General features: G+C 44.0%; 1 protein-coding gene across 1 annotated transcript in view; it reads left to right on the top strand.

The window, feature by feature from the left end:
* The window catches only part of LOC126469802 (uncharacterized), a 129497-nt gene that overhangs the window by 15488 nt on the left and 96274 nt on the right, over nt 1-17735 (top strand). The window lies entirely within an intron of this gene.

Genomic DNA, 17735 nt, shown 5'->3' with positions numbered 1-17735 from the left:
ACACACACACACACACACACACACACACACACACACCACACCACACCACACCACAGAAACCCTATACTAAATGAGCATCAAAATGTTCCACATGCAACAGATACATGCCTGGCACAGGATTTACTGGTCGGAAGTAGGCACTGGCAAACTGCCTTTTATTAGGAGCTTGTTGCGAGGACTGAATGGGTATGATTCTGAGTATTTATTATTATTACTCATCATTTCATGGTGGGCACCATATGGCCAGGTGACTGCACCTAATTAATGTCTTTTTTATGCATCATAATTGTTTGTTGTTTCCTTTACATTCTTTGACTTGAAAGCTATATCCTGAGCTTTCTTGACCTTGATATTATCTGGCGTAATAATTAATCATTTGTAAGTTGATACACATTGTTTGTTATCCACCTACATTTTAATGTTACATCAGTGTTACTTCAACTAATCCATATTCATGCCAACACAGGATCTCTGCTGTAATTTCAGTCTACAAGCAGTTTGTATTTCATCTTTGACTTAGCAAAACTCTGTTGCCATGTACATAGAAAGTACTTGAGACAACCTTAAAAAGTGGTCTTGTTTGTCTCTTTCTTTCTTCATATAACAGCCCTCACGAGTTCAGCATTCGTTTGCTGGATATGGCTTGCCAAGCCTGGGGTTCCTGAGCTGAGTCTGGTAAGTGCTGCCACTCATCTGTCGCTTAAGCTCTAGACATTGTTTTGTGACCACTGTATGGTGCAGCAGTGGAACATTGTGTGCTACAGGAAATCTGGCTCTTGGCTTGACCACCCGAATCGTCAGGATGGTAAAAGCTTCTGTAAAAAAGTCCCCCGTCTCAAGGTGTGTTGTGTGCCAATGAGATGCATGACTGGTGAGGTGAACAGTCATTAGCAGGCAAACTCTTAGAGAAACTGCCGCACTTCAGTTGCATAAGGCGTACTCAGGCTTGCAGGGCTCTGCCTGGGTAGGCCCTTAGTTCTCTAGCTACTCTTGGGACTGAAAAAAAAACCGCAAACTTAAACTCCTCAACTCCCAATGGAATGGGTGTACCATTGGTGAGTAGCAACAGCCAATCTAACAAGATGGCTCATGTAGCCAGTCCTCCTTACACAGAAATTAACTCCACAACTTTTGTTTCTTGTAACAGAATGCATACTGCTAGTTAGACTGTGTTTTTAATAGTTAAGAGGAAAGAAGGCAGTTTTAAGAAGTGGCATCTTTCTGCATCCAAAAAGGTTAAGAGGGTATTGCTGGCACCTTAAAGCCTGTGAAACGCTTACACAGTCGAACACTATTGCTTGAAACTGCTAGTTCCCAACAAGCAACAAATCTCTGGAAAACTAAACTCCTCTGGAGCTCCACACCTTGAACTGCAACAAAGGTGTTGTGTCCAGCAGTGATTGGTAGATATTCCCAAAGAGGAATTAAAAACTGACTCAGCCCAGGAAGCTGTGCAAAATATAATAAAATGGGTGGACAGCGACCTGGCCAAGTCAGACTGATGTATACTTACTTTTAACAGCACAAAACTTCCAGAGCATGTGAAGGCAGGTTTCCTTTGCATAAGCATGTGGTTTTATTTCCCCCACTACTCTTTCCACTTGTGGGGTAATTGTTGTTGTTGTGGTCTTCAGTCCTGAGACTGGTTTGATGCCGCTCTCCATGCTACTCCATCCTGTGCAAGCTTCTTCATCTCCCAGTACCTACTGCAACCTACATCCTTCTGAATCTGCTTAGTGTATTCATCTCTTGGTCTCCCCCTATGATTTTTACCCTCCACGCTGCCCTCCAATACTAAATTGGTGATCCCTTGATGCCTCAGAACATGTCCTACCAACCGATCCCTTCTTCTGGTCAAGTTGTGCCACAAACTTCTCCCCAAACCTATTCAATACTTCCTCATTAGTTATGTGATCTACCCATCTAATCTTCAGCATTCTTCTGTAGCACCACATTTCAAAAGCTTCTATTCTCTTCTTGTCCAAACTATTTACCGTCCGTTTTTCGCTTCCATACATGGCTACACTCCATACAAATACTTTCAGAAATAACTTCCTGACACTTAAATCTATACTCGATGTTAACAAATTTCTCTTCTTCAGAAATGCTTTCCTTGCCATTGCCAGTCTACATTTTATATCCTCTCTACTTCGTCCATCATCAGTTATTTTGCTCCCCAAATAGCAAAACTCCTTTACTACTTTAAGTGTCTCATTTCCTAATCTAATACCCTCAGCATCACCCGACTTAACTCGACTACATTCCATTATCCTCGTTTTGCTTTTGTTGATGTTCATCTTATATCCTCCCTTCAAGACACCATCCATTCCGTTCAGCTGCTCTTCCAAGTCCTTTGCTGTCTCTGACAGAATTACAATGTCATCGGCGAACCTCAAAGTTTTTATTTCTTCTCCATGGATTTTAATACCTACTCCAAATTTTTCTTTTGTTTCCTTTATTGCTTGCTCAATATAGAGATTGAATAACATCGGGGAGAGGCTACAACCCTGTCTTACTCCCTTCCCAACCACTGCTTCCCTTTCATGCCCCTCGACTCTTATAACTCCCATCTGGTTTCTGTACAAGTTGTAAATAGCCTTTCGCTCCCTGTATTTTACCCCTGCCACCTTTAGACTTTGAAAGAGGGTATTCCAGTCAACATTGTCAAAAGCTTTCTCTAAGTCTACAAATGCTAGAAACGTAGGTTTGCCTTTCCTTAATCTTTCTTCTAAGATAAGTCGTAAGGTCAGTATTGCCTCACGTGTTCCAGTATTTCTACGGAATCCAAACTGATCTTCCCCGAGGTCGGCCTCTACTAGTTTTTCCATTCGTCTGTAAAGAATTCGTGTTAGTACTTTGCAGCTGTGGCTTGTTAAACTGATTGTTCAGTAATTTTCACATCTGTCAACACCTGCTTTCTTTGGGATTGGAATTATTATATTCTTCTTGAAGTCTGAGGGCATTTTGCCTGTTTCATACATCTTGCTCACCAGATGGTAGAGTTTTGTCAGGACTGGCTCTCCCAAGGCTGTCAGTAGTTCCAATGGAATGTTGTCTACTCCGGGGGCCTTGTTTCGACTCAGGTCCTTCAGTGCTCTGTCAAACTCTTCACGCAGTATCGTATCTCCCACTTCATCTTCATCTACATCCTCTTCCATTTCCATAATATTGTCCTCAAGTGCATCGCCCATGTATAGACCCTCTATATACTCCTTCCACCTTTCTACTTTCCCTTCTTTGCTTAGAACTGGGTTTCCATCTGAGCTCTTGATGTTCATACATGTGGTTCTCTTATCTCCAAAGGTCTCTTTAATTTTCCTGTAGGCAGTATCTATCTTACCCCTAGTGAGATAAGCCTCTACATCCTTACTTGTGGGGTAAGGCCAATCATAAAGGAGTTGATTGTTTATCTGCCCCAAAGTGTCAGTTGCACCAGGAGTCACCCTCTCTGGAGTAGGGGCAACAGTACCTTCCTTGAAGAACAAAAGATACAGAAGCTGAAAACTATGAGGTGTATCCCATATAGTGAGGCCACAAAGATCTATAAAGGCCATGCAGCCTCCCGCATTCACTACACCTTTCATTTCAGCCCTTAAGAAGCCTCTTCTGACAGCTGATGCTTATACATAAATGGATGTTGCAAGTGTTTTCACTAACACCTGTGTTTACCAGTGCATTTGCAAAGCTGCAGGTACTTCAGAACCCTGGCCCCCCAAAGACAGAGTATAGTAAACAGTTCATCACTGCCTCTACAGTTTCTGCAGTAGTTTCTGCCAAGCCTGTCCAATGAAATAAAGCAAATGGGAAGCCAAAACAGGTAGCAAACCATCAGACTATGTCGACGTCGTTCAATCTGACGGTTGTAATCAGTCTCCTTTGGGGACAATGGAAAGTGAAGTCTGCCCAGGGCAACTGTATTGCCCCATAACTGAACTTCCACCAATTGCAGGTTCCCCACCCCATTGGAGAGTCAGGGTGAAGGTCCAGGCCCCTAATCAATGGCTCCCATACTGCGGTGGAATATGAATGGGTTCAGCACGCATGTGGATGAATGGGAACTCCTAGCCTAGGCTTACCCCCTGTGCTTGTGTTTACAAGAAGCACATTTTAAAGCCACTGATGCCCCGGTGCTATGGGACTATGCCCTCCATTGCGAGGATGTCCTAACTTTCCTTGGTTACTGACCTACAGTCAGTAGTCATTGAAGTTCCTGTGAGTCAGAGGATTAATTACTATCTGCTCACCGTATTTACCTCCACAGGATGCAATAGACAAACAGCCCTGCCCATTTCTCCTACTGTGAAACTTCAATGCCCATGATGTGTTATGGGGCTCGAACTCAACTTGCCCTAGGGGTCGAGTTTTGGAGAACCTCATGTCTCAGGAGCTGCTACTGGGCCATACTATGCCATTGACCTCTCTTTTAGCTCTCCAGCCCTTGCAGACTGTGTTCGGTGGGAAGCAAATGCCTTTCGTTCCAGTGACCATTTTCCACTGTGGATCCACGTACTGTATGGAGCGTTACCTGAAAGGAAGCCACCAAAATAGACACTCAGCAGAGCTAACTGGATGCTGTTCAGCCTGCTGGCTGTGTTTGAAAACCAAGGCAGTGTCCAGGAATGGGGGAACATCATGGCATGAGCAGTCCACCATACTGCTGCCTTATCCATCCCAAAGTCATCAGATCATCTTAGGAGGCAACCTTGGTGGACCAATGAGTGCTGCTCAGCAATCTGGATCAGATGTGCGGTACTGTGACGGTTTAAATACCACCCAACACGAGACAACTTCACAGCTTTTTGAGTCATGAGAGCCAAGGTTTGATACATTATTAAGGGGGGCAAGAAAAGGGCATTGCAAGTGTTCCTGGATTCTATCAACCATTCTACTTGTTCTACAAAAGTATGGGAAGCCATCAGGAGGATTTCCAGTAAACAGAGTTGTTTACCAGTGGCAGCAGTGCTGTAAAAGGTGTGTCTCCAGGCAACACCTGGAGACATCACTCAGGTGATTGCAGAGCATTTTGCAATGACTACTGCCAGTGCCAGCCAGGCTCCAGCATTCTGCCGCGACTGTGCAGCTTCAGATGCAACAATTCTGATGAGTCTTACAACTGCCCTTTCTCCGAGAGTCTGAAAGGAAATCCTTTTTTCCTGTTTAATTTTATACGGCAGACATGTCACTTTCCCAATTCACCGAGAGAGGCAGTATACCTCTCTTCAAACCAGGAAAGAACCGAACTTATCCCAGTAGTTACTAGAACATCGCCTTAATGAGCAGTGTAGGAAAGACCCTGGAACAAATGGTTAACAGTCATTTAGTGTGAAGGTCAGAGGTCAGGCAACACCTTAGCCACTCTCAGTGTGGATTCAAGAGATTTTGATTCACTGTTAACATCCTGACCCTGCTGGAGTTGGCTATACAGCAGTCTTTCCTATGTAACCATCACTGTATTGGAGTATTCTTTGACATCAGCAAGGCATGTGACACTATTTGGAGACACAGTACGGTATTCTATGGAAGCTCCACGAATGGGGCTTTCATGACCATTTCCTCATTTTCACACCATCCTTCCTATCTAAATCGTTTTTTAGGTCCCGAGTTAGTTTTGTGCAGGAGAATGGTGTTCCTCAGGGCAGTATTTTAAGTATGACCTTCTACAGTAAGGAGTCCTGTGCAGTGTTCCGTATTTGTGGATGATCATGCAGTTTTCCATTCCTCGTCCAGTGTTAGAACAGTGACTGACTCATCAGTTGCAACTTACAAGGCAGAGGTTAGAGGAGTGGGCTGCACAGGATTTCAGTTTTCTGCATATAAGAGTCTGTGTGTGAGTGCATTTTAATTGTCTCATTGAATTTTTAATGTGTCTGATTCCCCCCCCCCCCCCCCCCCTTCATATGACTCAAAACTCGCGTGATTACCACATCTGAAAGACCTAGAAACCAGAACCCAGAAGGAACTGAACATCTGAAAGTGCCTTCGCCACATGTCTTAGGGAACAGACAGGGCGCGTCTGCTCCAGTTTTATAGTGCTTTCGTGTGATTGCAGCTAGACTATGGATCCCCAGTATATGGATCAGTGAGGCCTTCTTATCTGAAGATTACTGCCACTATCACCAAGGGGGAATTAGACTGGCCACGGATGCTTATAGGACCAGCCCTTACCCAGTCTCTGTGCTAAGGCTGGGGAACTGCCACTCACCATCTGGCGGCAGCTCCTCATGGTGTGTCAGGCATGCAAGTTCCTCATTGTTCAGAATTCACCTGTGGACCATAGTGTTGCTTGTCCATATCTGAAACACCTATTCTCCAATTGTTCTACAGCTACTTCGATGCTCTGCAAGCCACCGTGTGGTATATGATACCCTGTACCACTATTTGTCTTTCCCCTCCTGTTCCACTCGCAAATAGAGCAAGATAAAACTGACTGTCTATACACCTCTGTATGAGCCCTAATTTCTCGTATCTTATCTTTGTGGTTCTTATGTGAGATGTAGGTTGACAGCAGTAGAGTCATTAATCAGTCAGCTCCAAATGCCGTTGCTGTAAATTTTTTGGATAATGTTTCTCGAAAAGAACATCGCCTTCCCTCCATTTGAGTTTCCGAAGCATCTCCATTATATTCTCATGTTGTTCGAACCTACCAGTAAAAAATCTAGCAGCCCACCTCTGAATTGCTTTGATGTCTTCCTTCAATTCGACCTGGTACAGATTCCAAACACTCAAGCAGTACTCAAGAATAGGTCGCACCAGTGTCCTATATGCAATCTCCGTTACAGGTGAACTGTTTACTAAAATTCTCCCAGTAAACTGAAGCTGATCATTTGCCTTCCCTACCACAGTTTTCAGGAGCTCATTCCACCTCATATCGCTTTGCAACATTATGCCCAGATATTTAAACACAAAACTGGAAATTTTGTCTAAGTCATCTTGTATCTTCCTACAGTCTCTCAGCTTCAACACCTTACCGTACACCACGGCATCATTAGCAAACAACCACAGATTGCTGCTCACACGGTCTGCCAAGTCATTTACGTCCCCCCAGGGGGCATGCTGCTCTTTGGTGGGTTCGTGGTTGGCTACCACGAGGCCCCAGCCTTTGCAGCATCTTTTCCCTTCCACGCTGAATGTCTATGCTCTTGCTGTTTTTTTTTTTTCCCCCATGCCTTGGTGAACATGTCTGGGCTGGTTTTGGAAATGTATTCTGCATTTTCGGTAGTCAGTATCGGAATACTCTCCACTGTTCCTTTTTTCTTCCTTATTTCACCTTTTTGTATCTTTCCTCCGCTTCGGCATTTGAGTTTCCTCTTTTTCTTCCTCCCTGGGCATTCCTGAAGGCTGGTCCATGCATCTGACATGGAACAAGTGACTGGGTAATGTGTAATTCCCAGCCCCAAGTTGACACGTAGGGTTTGCACATCCCCCCTGGTACAAACCAGGCCCAGGGAGGGGTGATTGCCTGAGCTGCTGCCTTCCCAAATTGCCGATTGGTCCCTCTGTTAGGTGTTCGGGAGGTGTGATCTGAGGTGTGGACAATCACCTAAGTCAGGTTCGCCCTCTTCTGTAGGGGGTCCCCAATTGGAAGGAGCTCACCATCAGAGCCACTGGCAATCATGGGAGATTTTCTTGCAATGAGCCAATCATCTTCTCAGTCAGCAGCTATGAAACGTAAATGGAATGAGGCTAACGATTCAAAGACCCTCCCAGCTGCACCGAGGTTTCTCGTGGTTTCACGTACTGAAGGCGGTCAGTCCGTCACAGCCGTAAATCTGTTTATTATTCAGAAAGGTGTTGATGCAATTGCTGGTCTGTGAAATCCTGCTCTTGTTTACGCAATGGCAGTTTGCTTTTGGAGACTGCTTCTGATTCTCAAGCACAACTGCTTGCAGCTTCGCTTCTCCATGCCTATCCTGTTTGTGTCTAGGCTCATTGAATACTGAGTTCTTCCCATGGTGTTAATTAAACTAGACTGCTCAATGGTCTAACTGAGGCAAAAATCCAAATGTACCTCTCTGATCAAGGTGTCATTGCCGTCCAGTGGATGATGAAAAAAAGTAGGTGCCTCCTTAGTGCCCACACACACTCTTTCTCACTTTTGATCAAGTGGATCTTCTGTCAAAGATCAAAGAAGGTTATGAAGTTATCACAGCCAGACCATATATTCTAATAGTGAAATTGCCCATTATCATGGATAGCCTCCCCGTCTCCTTCAGCTGTGCTGCAAGCCACCAAACTATCACCCCATGGGGCAGAGTCACCAGCTACACATCTGGCAGGCTGGAAAGGGCAGGAGGAATACTCCCTTGAAGACTTCATACGTCCCTCCAGCCAACCAACACCTGAGTCTTCCTCTACCAGCTGGAAAGATTTGAAGATGCCAAACAAAGGCAAACGGTCTTCTCCTTCGCCAGTTCAAAGATCTTCTTCGATGGTGCCGCCATGTTATGCCGTCGCCCAGCCAACCTCTGTGTCACCGGTGTGCACCGCGAACCGTTTTTCTGTCCTGGACTCTGCAGGCCTACAGCAGAAGAATGGCGATGCTTCTGTAGACCTTATGGAGCAGGATCCTCCTGCCTCTGTACCCTGTAGCAGCGAGTCTTTGAAGGCTGGCACTCGGCAGCTGCCGATGTGGTGTCCCTTCATTTTTTCTTCATCATGACTGTCCTCCAATGGAATGGTCGTGGCCTTCGATCCGACAAAGAGGATTCATGGCTGCTCTTAGAATCGCAGCGTCCACTTTTTCTCTGCCTTCAGGAAACAAAATTGCATCCTCACGACTGCTTTGAGCTCTCGCATTTCTTCCTGGTCCATGTTGACATTCCCCCGAGGTTAGCATTCCATCCAATGGGGAAGTCATGCTGCTCATACAGGATGGCATTCATTGTCAGCCCATCTCCCTGACTACCTGTCTTCAAACTGTTGCAGTTCACCTTTTCCTTCCTCACTTGACCTTTTCCCTTTGTACCATTTACACCCCTCCGTCATACAATGTCACCAGGGCAGACTTCCTCCTGCTTATTGGGCATCTACCTCGCTCCTTTCTGCTGCTCGGTGATTTTAATGCCCACCATACCCATTGGGGTTCTCCCAGAACCTCTTCGAGAGGTGTCCTCTTTACTGATATTCTTAATCAACTTAACCTCTTCTGCTTTAACACAGGAGCACCTAGGTTCCTTTCAGACTCCACATATACCTATTCCCATTTGGACCTATCCTTCTGCACTGACCAGCTTGCCCATTGTCTCGAGTGGTCCGCTCTCTCTGACACATACACAAGCGACATTTCCCATGTGCCATCCATTTGCTGATTCCTATCCCACTTCCGTGCCCACCCAGGTGGCAGCTTACTAAGGCCGACTGGAGGCTTCATGCCTCCCTGGCAACCTTTGAAGAACAACATTTCCCCAGTTGTGATGACTAGGTGGAATATCTTACAAAGGTTATCCTTACTGCCACAGAATGTTCCATTCCTCTCTACCACGCTGTGTCCTGGTCCCTTGGTGAACTGAGGCATGTTGGGACGCAATGCTATCCGCATTTTTAAACATTGTCCTACAATGGCAAACTGCATTCATTATTAACAGATGCATGCACAGTGTTGCTGCGTTCTTCTGGATAGCAAAACAGCTAGCTGGATTTCATTCACTAGTTCTTTTAACAGTTCCACACATTGCTCTTGTGTGGGCCAACCTCTGATGGCTCTCTGGGTCTAAGATCCATTCTTCAATTTCCGTCCTGACAGTAGCAGACGATGTCACCGTGGACCCTATTGCTGTCTCCAACACCTTGGGCAGCCGTTTTGCGAAAATCTCGAGCTCTTCCCACTGTCAACCCGCCTTCCTCCATCGGAAACGAGCAGAGGAGGCTCAGGCGATACCCTTCTCTTCTCAGAATTGTGAGTGCTACAATGTCCAATGTCGCCTTTACTATGAGGGAGGTAGATCAAGCTCTCAGTTCCTCCTGACCTCCTCCCCAGGGCCAGACGCTCTCCACATTCAGATGTTGCAGCACCTTTCTCTTGTGGGCAAGCACTTTCTGCTTAATATGTACAACCGCATCTGAGCAGAGGGAACGTTTCCCAGACACCAGCATAAAGCCACTCTCGTACACATACCTAAGCCCGGTAAGAACAAATACCTTCCTTCTAGCTACCGCCCCAATTCTCTCACGAGCTGTGTTTGCAAGGTGTTGGAACGTATTATTCATACCCGGCTGTTATGGTGGCTCCAGTCTTGCAATTTACTGACCACTGCACAGTGTGGATTGTGAGTGTGGCGTTCTGCAGTTGACCATCTCATCACTTTGTCCACACATGTCATGAATGGTTTTCTATGGAAATCCCAGGCTGTGGCTGTGGTTTTTGATTTGGAGAAGGCCTATGACACCTGCTGGAGGACTAGCATCCTCCGTACTCTCTACGCATGGGGCTTCCGTGGCCGCCTGCCCCATTTCCTTGAGGAATTTTTAAAAGACTAAGTTTTCAAGGTACGTGTGGGTTCTGCCTTGTCAGGCACCTTTATACAGGAAAACGGTGTGCCTCAGGGTTCCATCCTGAGAGTCATCTTCTTTGCTATCGCCATTAACCCTATAATGGCCTGTCTCCTGCCAGGCATCTCTGACTCATTTTAACTTGGTTGCATATTGGGCACTGTCTCCTCAGCCATCGCCATCTGTTAAGTGGTGCTCCCCCACCACTTTGTGCTTACTGTTACCAGCTTTTCACTGTCTGCCATTTCCTGACGGAATGCTCTTTCTTTAACTGCTTATGTTCCCATTTGTGTTTGTCATCTGAGTTATCGGCCGTTTTAGCAAACAATGTATTGGCTGTCAGCCGCGTTTTTCTTTTTATCCATCGTATCAAAAAGGTGAAGGCCATTTAATTTTTAGTTCTGAATCTCCGTTTCTCTATGGCATATTTTTTTATACCTTTCTCCACGTCCCTGTTTTTCGCTGTGTTCTCTTCCATTGATTGGGATTGAAGAGTAGTCATTTTTAACTTCTCTCTTTGTCTTTGTTTTCTATAATTTGATGTGGACGCATGTTATCCTAGTTGTTTTTGTGCCCTAAAACAAAACGAATCATTTATGTATATAGAGAATGACAGTGGTCCTATCACACTTCCTTGGGGCACTCCTGACGATATCCTTGTCTCTGATGAACACTCGCTGTCAAGGATAACATTCTGGGTTCTATTATTTAAGAGGTTCTCAAGCAGCAAGGCCGTTTGGGATCTGTGTGCAGTGATTGCTGAAGCCACATGATGTGGAGCATGTACAACCCCAACTCCAGGGTTTTAACTGCCTGCCAGCTTGGTTACTGCGGATACCAAGAGTAATGTTAGATTTAGTGCAATACAGGAGAGGCTGCACTCCTTTGTTTGTTTTGAACACGTTATTTTATGACAACCTAGACACCCATCTCCAACTACGAAAACTGCTGGGTGCTGGGCACAAGGGGAACTGCGGGGAATGAAAGAGCAGATGTAGCAGCCAAGGAGGTATGTCACAATCCTCAGTTAGTTCAGTGTGCCATCCACTTGCATGCTGTCACCTTGCTGTTGAGGTACAGAGTCACGTCAATGGGAAGAAGAGTAGCTGGACGTGAGTAGCTGTGTCTCTGAAAATCCACAACTTGGTCGTGGTCTACCGCCTTCCAGCCGCGTAGTCAGGATGTGGTCCTCCTTACTAGTCTTCGCATAAGCCACAGCCCTATGATGTGTGGCTTCTTGCTCCAACGAGACGACCCTCCAACATGTGGTGCTTGTGGTGTACAGATCGCAGTGCTCCACATTTTACTAGACTGTGTTTTATTCTGGGGTCAAGGGGCGGCAGGTCACTTGCTGACAGATTTACTGTCTATTTTGGGTGACAATCAAATAGTACAACTTTTAAACTTCTGTAAATTGTCCAACTTGTTGCCTAAAATTTTAGAGCTATGTTTGTAATGTGTTATCAGGGTAGCTGGCTCATCCGTGTTTTTTGCAAGTGGTTAGCCAGCCACATATTGCTATTAATTTATTGTAGTTTTCCTCTTGTCCTCTTCAGTTTTACTTAACAGTTGTAGAACACCTGAAAAATTTTAATGCTGTCTTCCATGATGTGAGCTGCTGTGATTGTGCAGGTGATCATGGGTGTGTGTGAATATGATTTTATCTCAGATTGATCTTTATCAATTTTCTTGCATTTTCTTGCTTCTCACCCTATTCATTTCTTTTGTAAATCCTCATCGTCAGTTTTGAAAAGCTTTGTCACTACTGCTGTGGAGGCCGAGTTGCCCTGTTGTTACGGTAGGCTGAGTTTGTGAAATGACTTCTGGTGCAGTTAAAACAATTTCTCCCTGCCACTGTTACACAACTACGCCCCAGGGTCAGTTAACAGGATGGGTGAATGAAGGTTCTACAACACTCTTATGAAATTAGTAACGAAGTCACACAAATGAGTTGAAAGGTTTACTTATCTTTGTGATTTGTTGAATAATTAAGTCTGCAACACTGCATTAATATAACACAAAAAGGCCCTAAATGGCTAAATACAAATAATCATTGGTCAACTGCACAGTATATGTTGTTGTTGTTGTTGTTGTTGTTGTTGTTGTGGTCTTCAGTCCTGAGACTGGTTTGATGCAGCTCTCCATGCTACTCTATCCTGTGCAAGCTTCTTCATTTCCCAGTACCTACCGCAACCTACATCCTTCTGAATCTGCTTAGTGTATTCATCTCTTGGTCTCCCTGTACAATTTTTACCCTCCACGCTGCCCTCCAATACTAAATTGGTGATCCCTTGATGCCTCAGAACATGTGCTACCAACCGATCCCTTCTTCTGGTCAAGTTGTGCCACAAACTTCTCTTCTCCCCAATCCTATTCAATACTTCCTCATTAGTTATGTGATCTACCCATCTAATCTTCAGCATTCTTCTGTAGCACCACATTTCGAAAGCTTCTATTCTCTTCTTGTCCAAATACTTTCAGAAATGACTTCCTGACACTTAAATCTACACTCGATGTTAACAAATTTCTCTTCTTCAGAAGCGCTTTCCTTGCCATTGCCAGTCTACATTTCATATCCTCTCTACTTCGACCATCATCAGTTATTTTGCTCCCCAAATAGCAAAACTCCTTTACTACTTTAAGTGTCTCATTTTCTAATCTAATTCCCTCAGCATCACCCGACTTAATTAGACTACATTCCATTATCCTCGTTTTGCTTTTGTTGATGTTCATCTTATATCCTCCTTTCAAGACACTGTCCATTCCATTCATCTGCTCTTCCAAGTCCTTTGCTGTCTCTGACAGAATTACAATGTCATCGGCGAACCTCAACGTTTTTATTTCTTCTCCATGGATATTAATACCTACTCCGAATTTTTCTTTTGTTTCCTTTACTGCTTGCTCAATATAGAGATTGAATAACATCGGGGAGAGGCTACAACCCTGTCTTACTCCCTTCCCAACCACTGCTTCCCTTTCATGCCCCTCGACTCTTATAACTGCCATCTGGTTTCTGTACAAATTGTAAATAGCCTTTCGCTCCCTGTATTTTTCCCCTGCCACCTTTAGAATTTGAAAGAGAGTATTCCAGTCAACATTGGCAAAAGCTTTCTCTAAGTCTACAAATGCTAGAAACGGAGGTTTGCCTTTCCTTAATCTTTCTTCTAAGATAAGTCGTAAGGTCAGTGTTGCCTCACGTGTTCCAGTATTTCTACAGAATCCAAACTGATCTTCCTCGAGGTCGGCTTCTACTAGTTTTTCCATTCGTCTGTAAAGAATTAGTGTTAGTATTTTGCAGCTGTGGCGTATTAAACTGATTGTTCGGTAATTTTCACATCTGTCAACACCTGCTTTCTTTGGGATTGGAATTATTATATTCTTCTTGAAGTCTGAGGGTATTTCGCCTGTTTCATACATCTTGCTCACCAGATGGTAGAGTTTTGTCAGGACTGGCTCTCCCAAGGCCGTCAGTAGTTCCAATGGAATGTTGTCTACTCCGGGGGCCTTGTTTCGACTCAGGTCCTTCAGTGCTCTGTCAAACTCTTCACGCAGTATCGTATCTCCCACTTCATCTTCATCTACATCCTCTTCCATTTCCATAAGATTGTCCTCAAGTACATCGCCCTTGTATAGACCCTCTATATACTCCTTCCACCTTTCTGCATTCCCTTCTTTGCTTAGAACTGGGTTTCCATCTGAGCTTTTGATGTTCATACAAGTGGTTCTCTTATCTCCAAAGGTCTCTTTAATTTTCCTGTAGGCAGTATCTATCTTACCCCTAGTGAGATAAGCCTCTACATCCTTACATTTGTCCTCTAGTCATCCCTGCTTAGCCATTTTGCACTTCCTGTCAATCTCATTTTTGAGACGTTCGTATTCCTTTTTGCCTGCTTCATTTACTGCATTTTTATATTTTCTCCTTTCATCAATTAAATTCAATATTTCCTCTGTTACCCAAGGATTTCTACTAGCCCTCGTCTTTTTACCTACTTGATCCTCTGCTGCCTTCACTACTTCATCCCTCAAAGCTACCCATTCTTCTTCTACTGTATTTCTTTCCCCCATTGCTGTCAATTGTTCCCTTATGCTCTCCCTGAAACTCTGTACAACCTCTGGTTCTTTCAGTTTATCCAGGTCCCATCTCCTTAAATTCCCACCTTTTTGCAGTTTCTTCAGTTTTAATCTACAGGTCATAACCAATAGGTTGTGGTCAGAGTCCACATCTGCCCCAGGAAAAGTCTTACAATTTAAAACCTGGTTCCTAAATCTCTGTCTTACCATTATATAATCTATCTGATACCTTTTAGTATCTCCAGGGTTCTTCCATGTATACAACCTTCTTTCATGATTATTAAACCAAGTGTTAGCTATGATTAAGTTATGCTCTGTGCAAAATTCTACCAGGCGGCTTCCTCTTTCATTTCTTAGCCCCAATCCATATTCACCTATTACGTTTCCTTCTCTCCATTTTCCTACACTCAAATTCCAGTCACCCATGACTATTAAATTTTCGTCTCCCTTCACTATCTGAATAATTTCTTTTATTTCATCATACATTTCTTCAATTTCTTCGTCATCTGCATAGCTAGTTGGCATATAAACTTGTACTACTGTAGTAGGTGTGGGCTTCGTATCTATCTTGGCCACAATAATGCGTTCACTATGCTGTTTGTGGTAGCTTACCAGCATTCCTATTTTCCTATTCATTATTAAGCCTACTCCTGCATTACCCCTATTTGATTTTGTGTTTATAACCCTGTAGTCACCTGACCAAAAGTCTTGTTCCTCCTGCCACCGAACTTCACTAATTCCCACTATATCTAACTTTAACCTATCCATTTCCCTTTTTAAATTTTCTAACCTACATGCCCGATTAAGGGATCTGACATTCCACACTCCGATCCGTAGAACGCCAGTTTTCTTTCTCCTGATAACTACATCCTCTTGAGTAGTCCCCGCCCGGAGATCCGAATGGGGGACTATTTTACCTCCGGAATATTTTACCCAAGAGGACACCATCATCATTTAATCATACAGTAAAGCTGCATGCCCTCGGGAAATATTACGGCCGTAGTTTCCCCTTGCTTTCAGCCATTCGCAGTAGCAGCACAGCAAGGCCATTTTGGTTATTGTTACAAGGCCAGATCAGTCAGTCATCCAGACTGTTGTCCTTGCAACTACTGAAAAGGCTGCTGCCCCTCTTCAGGAACCACACGTTTGCCTGGCCTCTCAACAGATACCCCTCCGTTGTGGTTGTACCTATGGTACGGCTATCTGTATCGCTGAGGCACGCAAGCCTCCCCACCAACGGCATGGTCCATGGCTCATGGGGGGCCACAGTATATAGCAAATGCAATTTGCAACAACTATCTGCTCACTTCTAAGAGTTCACTAGATGACGCCCTGGACAATGATTAACCAAGTGGGTGAGAGCTGCTCTTCTGCCTTCCAAGTAGGCTTCTCTGTGTTGTTGTCTGGTCATTGGCAGATTGTACTTGGCCAGGGCAATTGGCTAAGGTGAAGTTGATATCTTCATCCTCAGCGTCACCCATGGCACTGGTGGAACTCGCGCAAATGGCGAGCCTCTATGACACTGGTACCAGCTCGCATCTTTTCACCTCTGGTGCTTTTGCCCTGGCTGTGACTGGTTCGGATGACACAGCAGTTTCTGTTGAATGCCCCTAACCCCCCGACACACACACACACACACACACACACACACACACACTCTCTCTCTCTCTCTCTCTCTCTCACTCTCACTCTCACTCTCACTCTCACTCTCCCTCCCTCCCTCCCTCCCTCCCTCCCTCCCTCCCTCCCTCCCTCCCTCCCTCCCTTCTCCCCATAACCCTTCCATGCCCCACCCACCTTCATTGCTTAATCATAACATCATGCAAATCATCATGCAACTGTTTACCTTTGTCCATAATCATCAGTCCAGGTACAGACTTTGCTTCAGACCTTTTGGCACAGAACCACTTGGACAAAATTCCATCAAACTGATGTAGTTTGGGCTTTTTCAAAGCTTTTTTGATTCATTGTCTTTTACTGCCACTGTCTGTGAGGCAAGCCTTTGAAGTTGACTTTTATATATAGTGCAAGAGAAACTAAATATCTTACACTTACAATACAACAAAAGTTTATCATTAATCAGATTAAGAAAGATGGGAATAGAAATAGGATTATGGAAGAATATAAAGTTGGTTCTTCAACAATCTATATATATAGATGTCAAACTTTGGTTGTAATGTGAACGTAAGATATTTGTGTTTTACTTCCACTTTGTTTTGAGAGGTGTTTGGTTGAGAAAACATTCCCACATCAATACACAGCATTACTGTAATTGTGATACAGAACAGCACTAATCATGGTTACGCTTTAAAACACTACTTTTTATTTATATTAATGCTTTTTAGTCACTATAGACAATTGGTGCAAGACAAAAGCTGCCTGACAGATGGCTGAAACAATTGTTGGCACTACACAACTTGAAATTCTTTACCATTGCCGAATGTAACTAAATTCTGCCAAACACATCCAAAATAGTCAGTATGTGTGAGCAATGCTGGATTATTGAACATGCTGGACTGTGTGATGCTGGGTTAATGGGCTTTTACTGTACCTTGGTATATTTTCCTTTTTATCTGCACACAGCTTTATTAACTGCTCATATTCAGAACTGTTGGCATCTAGAAGGCAAGGAGGTTTGTTGTATGTCAGAGAGCAGATTCATAGACATTAGCATCCTTCTTACAGAATTGATGGATATAATTTAATTTGAATGTGATGAAAGTAGAGGAATTGTGAGCAAAGTTTAAACTTGTGCAGCACACATTCAATGAGTATGTGCTGCATAAGGTTAATGATGGCAAAGGCACATGCTGGTTTAATAACAACATTTGGCAAGTGCTAAGGAAACAGAAATTATACCATTCTAAGTTCAAAAAGAATGCAGAAATGCTGACAGGCAAAAGTAGTTGATATCGGTATGTTTATGAGGAGAGCTACCTGTATAACAACTCCATCATACAATAGTGAATGGTCATTCCAAGAACCCTAACAAATTCTGGTTCTATGTAAAACCACTAAGTGAATCGAAATTTCCTTTTCAGTCACTCATTGACAAGTCTGGAGTGGAAATAATAATCAGTAAAAGGAAAGCTAAAGTATTAAATTTTGCACCTAATAAATAATTCACATAGGAAGAATATACAGAATTACCATTCTCTGTCTGCCACACAGACGCT

This window comes from Schistocerca serialis, chromosome 3 (genome assembly GCF_023864345.2).
Source record: "Schistocerca serialis cubense isolate TAMUIC-IGC-003099 chromosome 3, iqSchSeri2.2, whole genome shotgun sequence".
NCBI lineage: Eukaryota > Metazoa > Arthropoda > Insecta > Orthoptera > Acrididae > Schistocerca > Schistocerca serialis.
This window is presented reverse-complemented; position numbering and strand designations above follow the sequence as displayed.